Here is an 8,521-nt window from a genome sequence, read left to right as displayed (position 1 = left end):
ACTTTACGTATTTCTGGGCCCCCCCAAGCCTACAGTATGATATCCACCAATGGTTTAGTTACTTTAGACAGAACTAAAAGTAGGGAGATTGGATCAGGGAGGATGGATCCAATCCAAATGTTGTGTTTGAGTTAAGTTGGGGACAACTGTAGCATTTTAGCTAACCCTAACCCTTATTCTAAACTTAACCAAATTCACCAACCTGCTATGTAAATTTACCTAAACTTTGTCTTTTTAGTTCTTCTAACCTTTTACGTAAATTATCCAAACATTTGTTGTAAGTTTCCCAAAACACCCATGTAAATTCTCCCTGTAATTCTCCTTTGTTGTTATGGTGCAACAAGCAACCTGAGTGGTATACTACGAAGCAAACTAGATCTACTCAGGCTTTTATAAAGCTAGCCAGCTTCAGTTATCTTCACATTCCAGGTCAGGCTTCATCTGTATGATGGTGGATATTGCTCGTCCGCCTGCCGCTAACTCTAGCAGGCTTGTAACTGCGTGTGCATGTCGCACATGGCTAGTTGAAGGCGAACTCTTCATTGAGACAATGCTGAAATATCAATCCATTGGCGGGTCAGTGCCACAATTTCATTTGTGCTGAAATGATAATGAAAGAAAAGTTATCTTTATTTTATTACTTATCGTTAATGTGTTTATCAATGGTGTGTTTATCAATGGTGTGTTTATCAATGCACAAGCACCTTTTCCCCACTACTATCACTCCTTCTTCGATCTGTGGAACAGCTTGTTGCATTGTGGCCGTATATAGACATGTAATGCATAGCAGGTGTTTGGAATCTTTAATCCTGGCAATTTTACAGATAAACTCATGGATACACTAGCAATGGCTACCAGTCTTGACTGGAATGGGAACTGCCATCTATGGATTATATGTCATTGGTTGGTTACGGTTGTCAGTTTTCTTTTTGCAAATTTCAAAATACAATTGCGCGAAAAAACGTACAGTTTGGAAAGCAAATGCTGTCATTACTAAATGTGTAATGTGATAGGTATTTTAACATTTCACCTTTTTTTTTTACACACACATTTAAAAAAAAAAAAGATCCTCAACTAGTGGCTCAGACACTTATTTAGGACACATTGAGTTAGCCCTGAGTTAGTCTGCCCCAAGCAAGTTAGTTCTGAAGGATTCGTTGCCATAGAAATTTACCTGGCTAAAAGGTGAGTGACTTTCATGGTACCGGTTAACCCGAGTTGAACTCAGAGTTGACCAAAGTTACAGTACCTGCTAACTCCTCAAACCTGATTCATAGTAAAGGGCTCTGGTCTCAGACAAAGATATACAATACTATACATCATCCAAGACGTATGATAAATCACATTATCCAATTCGTATGCTATTTTATGACTGGTAAGAGGTATCCCACTGGGCACACCACCTTATCAAAACATGGATAATTGGGTAGTTTTTGGTTGAGATGTTGATCAATGAGATTACAACCTATATTCACCCACTCAAAAAGACAGCCAAAAGTTAGCTGAATTTCCAATGTGTTATCAATATGCTTCCATGAGGAAGGCACAGTGACGCTGAAACGTTGGTAAATACCCATTCAATTGCTGGGAGTTTATTCATGAAGTGTGCGACTTAAAAAAACATGTTTTTTCCCCTTTTCTCCCCAATTTTCGTGGTATCCAATCGCTAGTAATTACTATCTTGTCTCATTGTTACAACTCCCGTACGGGCTCGGGAGAGATGAAGGTCGAAAGCCATGCGTCCTCCGAAGCACAACCCAACCAAGCCGCACTGCTTCTTAACACAGCGCGCCTCCAACACGGAAGCCAGCCGCACCAATGTGTCGGAGGAAACACCGTGCACCCGCCCCCCTCGCCCGGCCCGCCACAGGAGTCGCTGGAGCGCGATGAGACAAGGATATCCCTACCGGCCAAACCCTCCCTAACTCGGACGACGCTAAGCCAATTGTGCGTCGCCCCATGGCCCTCCCGGTTGCGGCCGGCTGCGACAGAGCCTGGGCGCGAACCCAGAGACTCTGGTTCTAGACCACTGCGCCACCCCGGAGGCCCCTATTTTGATAGTTTATAGTTCATTCGCCGTTAGTCAGTACTAACTATTATTCTGGGTATGCGCCAGCTCATGTTTTTTAATCAATATGCTTCCAACCATCTAAAAGCACAACCTAATTCCAATGGAAAAACAATGTCTGATATTTTGTTAAGTTGTCACCCGAATGTCTATCACTTCACTTTCAACCATTTAAAAGTAGAGCAAAGTTCAAATTGGAATACAATGTCAGATGTTTTGTTTATTTATACAACAGTTTAATGGGTTATCACTGTGCTTAATATAATAGCAGAACCAAATGACCTGGATTGCAGTTGAGATTACATTAAAAGTACATGGTGTATGTGATCAAGGCCTTTCAAGATTCTGCACAGATTATTACAGCAATTGTGAAGACCTGTGAAGACCTATGCATGTTATCTTGAACATACTGTACACATTTTATATGATTACATAAGAAGTATAGTTACAATAACCTCAAAATGTGGCCATGGATGTGTTACTCATTTTAAGGTTGAATGTTACATTAGTTTGTAAGATAGTGTAAGGGCTGTCGCTCTCCTCATCCTCGGACGAGGAGAGGAGAGAAGGATCATCAGACCAAAATGCAGCATTAGGGAAATAAGCCATCTTTTATTTGAAACGACGGCAACACGAAAACACAAAACACTTTCAAAAATACAAAACAAGAAAACGACGTAGACGAAACCTGAACATAAACTTACATAACTAAACGTAACATTTACGGACAGGAAACAGACTACATCGAAACGAACAACCGAACAGTCCCGTATGGTGCAAGACATAACACAGATACGGAAAACAATCACCCACAAACAAACAGTGAGAACACCCTACCTAAATATGACTCTTAATTAGAGGAGAACGCAAAACACCTGCCTCTAATTAAGAGCCATACCAGGCAACCAAAACCAACATAGAAACAGATAACATAGACTGCCCACCCAAAACACATGCCCTGACCATAAACACATACAAAAACAACATAAAACAGGTCAAGACCGTTACAGAACCCCCCCCTCAAGGTGCGAACGCCAGGCGCACCAGCACAAAGTCCAGGGGAGGGTCTGGGTGGGCAGTTGACCACGGTGGTGGCTCCGGCTCTGGACGCTGTCCCCACACCACCATAGTCACTCCCCGCTTCTGTCTTCCCCTCCCAATGACCACCCTAAAACTAACATCCCCTAAATGAATGGCCAGCACCGGGAGAAGGGGCAGCACCGGGACAAGGGGCAGCACCGGGACAAGGGGCAGCACCGGGACAAGGGGCAGCACCGGGACAAGGGGCAGCACCGGGACAAGGGGCAGCACCGGGACAAGGGGCAGCACCGGGATAAAGACCAGCACCGGAACAAGGGGCAGCACCGGGACAAGGGGCAGCACCAGGACAAGGGGCAGCACCGGGACAAGGGGCAGCACCGGGACAAGGGGCAGCACCGGGATAAGGGGCAGCACCGGGACAAGGGGCAGGTCCCGGCTGATATACTCAGGCAGATCCTGACTGAACGGCTCTCGACGCTCATGGCTGGCTGACGGCTCTCGACGCTCATGGCGGGCTGACGGCTCTCGACGCTCATGGCGGGCTGACGGCTCTCGACGCTCATGGCGGGCTGACGGCTCTCGACGCTCATGGCGGGCTGACGGCTCTCGACGCTCATGGCGGGCTGACGGCTCTCGACGCTCATGGCGGGCTGACGGCTCTCGACGCTCATGGCGGGCTGACGGCTCTCGACGCTCATGGCGGGCTGACGGCTCTCGACGCTCATGGCGGGCTGACGGCTCTCGACGCTCATGGCGGGCTGACGGCTCTCGACGCTCATGGCGGGCTGACGGCTCTCGACGCTCATGGCGGGCTGACGGCTCTCGACGCTCATGGCTCTCTGACGGCTCTCGACGCTCATGGCTCTCTGACGGCTCTGGCTGCTCCTGGCTCGCTGGAGGCTCTGGCAGATCCTGTCTGGTTGGCGGCTCTGGCAGATCCTGTCTGGTTGGCGGCTCTGGCAGATCCTGTCTGGTTGGCGGCTCTGGCAGATCCTGTCTGGTTGGCGGCTCTGGCAGATCCTGTCTGGCGGGCGGCTCTGGCAGATCCTGTCTGGCGGGCGGCTCTAGCGGATCCTGTCTGGCGGGCGGCTCTAGCGGCTCCTGTCTGGCGGGCGGCTCTAGCGGCTCCTGTCTGGCGGGCGGCTCTAGCGGCTCCTGTCTGGCGGGCGGCTCTAGCGGCTCCTGTCTGGCGGGCGGCTCTAGCGGCTCCTGTCTGGCGGGCGGCTCTGCAGGCTCATGGCATACGGGCGGCTCTGCAGGCTCATGGCAGACGGGCGGCTCTGCAGGCTCATGGCAGACGGGCGGCTTTGCAGGCTCATGGCAGACGGGCGGCTTTGCAGGCTCATGGCAGACGGATGGCTCAGACGGCGCTGGGGAGACGGATGGCTCAGATGGCGCTGGGGAGACGGATGGCTCAGATGGCGCTGGGGAGACGGATGGCTCAGATGGCGCTGGTGAGACGGATGGCTCTGGCCGGATACGGCGCACTGTAGACCTGGTGCGTGGTGCCGGAACTGGAGGCACCGTGCTAAGGATAAGCACCTTCCTACTAGTGCGGGGAGCAGGGACAGGGCACACTGTACTCTCAAAGCCCACTCTATAACTGATGCGAGGTACCGGCACTGGTGACACCGGGCTGAGGACAAGCACATCAGGATTAGTAGGGGGAGAAGATACAGTGTGTACAGGGCTCTGGAGACGCACAGGAGGCTTTGTGCGTGGTGCCGGAACTGGAGGCACCGAACTGGATACACGTGCGTGGAGGAGGAACTGGGCTCAGGAGACGCACTGGTAGCCTAGTGCGTAGTGTAGGCACTGTAGGTACTAGGCTGGGGCGGGGAGGTGGCACCGGAAATACCGGACCGTGGAGGCGTACTGGCACTCTTGAGCATTGAGCCTGCCCAACCTTACCTGGTTGAATGCTCCCGGTCGCCCGACCAGTGCGGGGAGGTGGAATAACCCGCACCGGCCTATGTAGGCGAACCGGGGAAACCATGCGTAAGGCAGGTGCCATGTATGCCGGCCCGAGGAGACGCACTGGAGACCAGACGCGTTGAGCCGGCCTCATGACACCTGGCTCAATACCCCATCTAGCCCTGCCAGTGCGGGGAGGTGGAATAACCCGCACTGGGCTATGCACTCGTACAGGAGACACCGTGCGCTCTACTGCGTAACACGGCGCCTGCCCGTACTCCCGCTCTCCACGGTAAGCCTGGGAAGTGGGTGCAGGTCTCCTACCTGCCCTTGGCCCACTACCTCTTAGCCCCCCCCAAGAAATTTTTGGGTGTTACTTACGGGCTTTTTGGGCTTCCGTGCCAGACGCGTTCCCTCATAACTCCGGTTCCTCTCTCCGGTAGCCTCTACTCTCCTCAGTGCCTCCAGCTCAGCTTTGGGACGGCGATATTCTCCCGGCTGTGCCCATGGACCTCTCCCGTCCAATATTTCGTCCCAAGTCCAGGAGTCCTTGTTGCCCTGTCGAGCTTTCCCTTGCCGCTTGGTCCTAATTTGGTGGGTGATTCTGTAAGGGCTGTCGCTCTCCTCATCCTCGGACGAGGAGAGGAGAGAAGGATCATCAGACCAAAATGCAGCATTAGGGAAATAAGCCATCTTTTATTTGAAACGACGGCAACACGAAAACACAAAACACTTTCAAAAATACAAAACAAGAAAACGACGTAGACGAAACCTGAACATAAACTTACATAACTAAACGTAACACTTACGGACAGGAAACAGACTACATCGAAACGAAACGAACAACCGAACAGTCCCGTATGGTGCAAGACATAACACAGATATGGAAAACAATCACCCACAAACAAACAGTGAGAACACCCTACCTAAATATGACTCTTAATTAGAGGAGAACGCAAAACACCTGCCTCTAATTAAGAGCCATACCAGGCAACCAAAACCAACATAGAAACAGATAACATAGACTGCCCACCCAAAACACATGCCCTGACCATAAACACATACAAAAACAACATAAAACAGGTCAGGACCGTTACAGATAGCCTTAACTTTAGGCTATTTACTGTATTACGAAAGTAATATTGAATTATTTTTGGTTTAAAATGCAACCAAATATCAACATTTATATGTACAGTGCATTCGGAAAGAATTCAGACTCCTTGACTTTTTCCACATTTTGTTACATTTACAGTCTTATTCTAAAATGGATTTAAAAAATCCCTTCAATCTACACTCAATACCCCATCATGATAAAGCAAAAACAGGTTTTTAGAATTTTTGTAAATGTATTACTAATAAAAAACGGAACTATTACATTTACATAAGTATTTAGACCCTTTACTCTGTACTTTGTTAAAGCACCTTTAGCAGCGACAACAGCCTTCTTTTGGGTATGACGCTACAAGCTTGGCACACTTGTATTTGGGAAGTTTCTCCCATTCTTCTCTGCAGATCCTCTCAAGCTCTGTCAGGTTGGATGGGGAGTGTTGCTGCACAGCTATTTTCAAGTCTCTCCAGAGATGTTCGATTGGGTTCAAGTCCGGGCTCTGGCTGGGCCACTCAAGGACATTCAGAGACTTGTCCCGAAGCCACTCCAGCATTGTCTTGGCTGTGTGCTCAGGGTCGTTGTCCTGTTGGAACCTTTGCCTTAGTCTGAGGTCCTGAGGGCTCTGGAGCAGGTTTTCATCAAGGATCTCTCTGTACTTTGCTCTGTTCATCTTTCCCTCGATCCTGACTAGTCTCCCAGTCCCTGCCGCTGAAAAACATCCCCACAGCCTGATGCTGCCACCAGCATGCTTCACCGTAGAGATGGTGCCAGGTTCCCTCCAGACGTAACGCTTGGCATTCAAGTCAAAGAGGCCCTGAGCGCTCAGGGTTTCATCAGACCAGATAATCTTGTTTCTCATGGTCTGAGAGTCTTTTAAGTGCCTTTTGGCAAACTCCAAGTGGGCTGTCATGTGCCTTTTACTGAGGAGTGGCTTCCACCTGGCCACTCTACCATAAAGGCCTGAAACATCTTTTTTTAAATACATTTGAATACATTTTAGTTCCATCTGAGTCATCCCATTTTTGTACTTTTATTTTTGGTTGAGTTGGAGACGTGAATCCAACATATTATTTGTTAACAACTTAATAGGCTATATATTGTATTGCAAAAGTGTGGCACAGATTGAATTATCCAAGCAGAAGATACACCTCCATCAAATGTTGACATTTGGTTGTGTTGACAACCCAACAAAATTCAATATCACTAAATGTCTTTACATCAAAGGTTGAAACCTTAGGCCTATTATATTGTCTATTTTTGTAGAATTCTTATAATTATAATTTCTTTCTGATAATGGATCTAAAGTTGACGATCTGATGTTGTTTTAAAGGCACAAATTCAACATATTTTATACAAGGTTTGTCAATGTTGAAGTTTGTTAAAATTTCACCCTAAAAACAACAGTTGATTACTTTTTTCAAATCCAATGTATTTTCCATGTATACTGAACAAAAAATATAAACGTAACATGTAAAGTGTTGGTCCCATGTTTCAAGAGCTGAAATTAAAAATCCCAAAAATGGTCCATTATACACAAAAAAGCTTATTTCTCTCAAATGTTGTGCACAAATGTATTTATATCGCTGTTAGTGAGCATTTTTCTCCTTTGCAAACATAATCCATCTACCTGACAGATGTGGCATATCAAGAAACTGATTAAACATCATGATCATTACACAGGTGCAATTTGTGCTGCAGACAATAAAAGGCCACTCTAAAATGTGCAGTTTTGTCACAACACGATGCCACAGATTTCTCAAGTTTTGAGGGAATGTGCAATTGGCATGATGACTGCAACAACCTGATCAACTCTATGCAAAGAAGATGTGTTGCTGCATGAGCTAAATGGTGGTCACACCAGATACTGACAGTTTTTTATATATACAACCCTACCTTTTGTTTAAGGCATCTGTGACCAACAGATGCACATCTGTATTCCCAGTAGTGTGAAATCCCTAGATTAGGGCCTTATTTCAATTGACTGATTACCTTATATGAACTGTAACTTAGTCAAATCTATGAAATTGTTACATGTTCCATTCAAATTTTTGTTCAGTATAGATTCCACGTCACAATACCTTGACAAATTACCTTGAAACAACGTTGATTCAACCAGTTTTTGCCCTGTGGAATGATGGGATACGACTTATTATTCGTATGAATAACGTAGCATAATATATCATACTAAATGGAGTGTCAAAGATTTATGCACAGAATAATACGAATTGCCCCGAGACCAGCCAGTGCAATATTGACAAAAGTCTACACTTTGTTTTACTCAACTGGCTACGATATCTGTCAAAACTGCTTGAACCGACTTTCTTGGGGATTTATGATAGCCTGCGAACCAAGAGGGCAATAAATATAGAATGGCCCACTATAAAAATAAG

This window comes from Salvelinus fontinalis, chromosome 6 (assembly GCF_029448725.1).
Source record: "Salvelinus fontinalis isolate EN_2023a chromosome 6, ASM2944872v1, whole genome shotgun sequence".
Lineage (NCBI taxonomy): Eukaryota > Metazoa > Chordata > Actinopteri > Salmoniformes > Salmonidae > Salvelinus > Salvelinus fontinalis.
Note: the sequence above shows the minus strand (reverse complement) of the source record.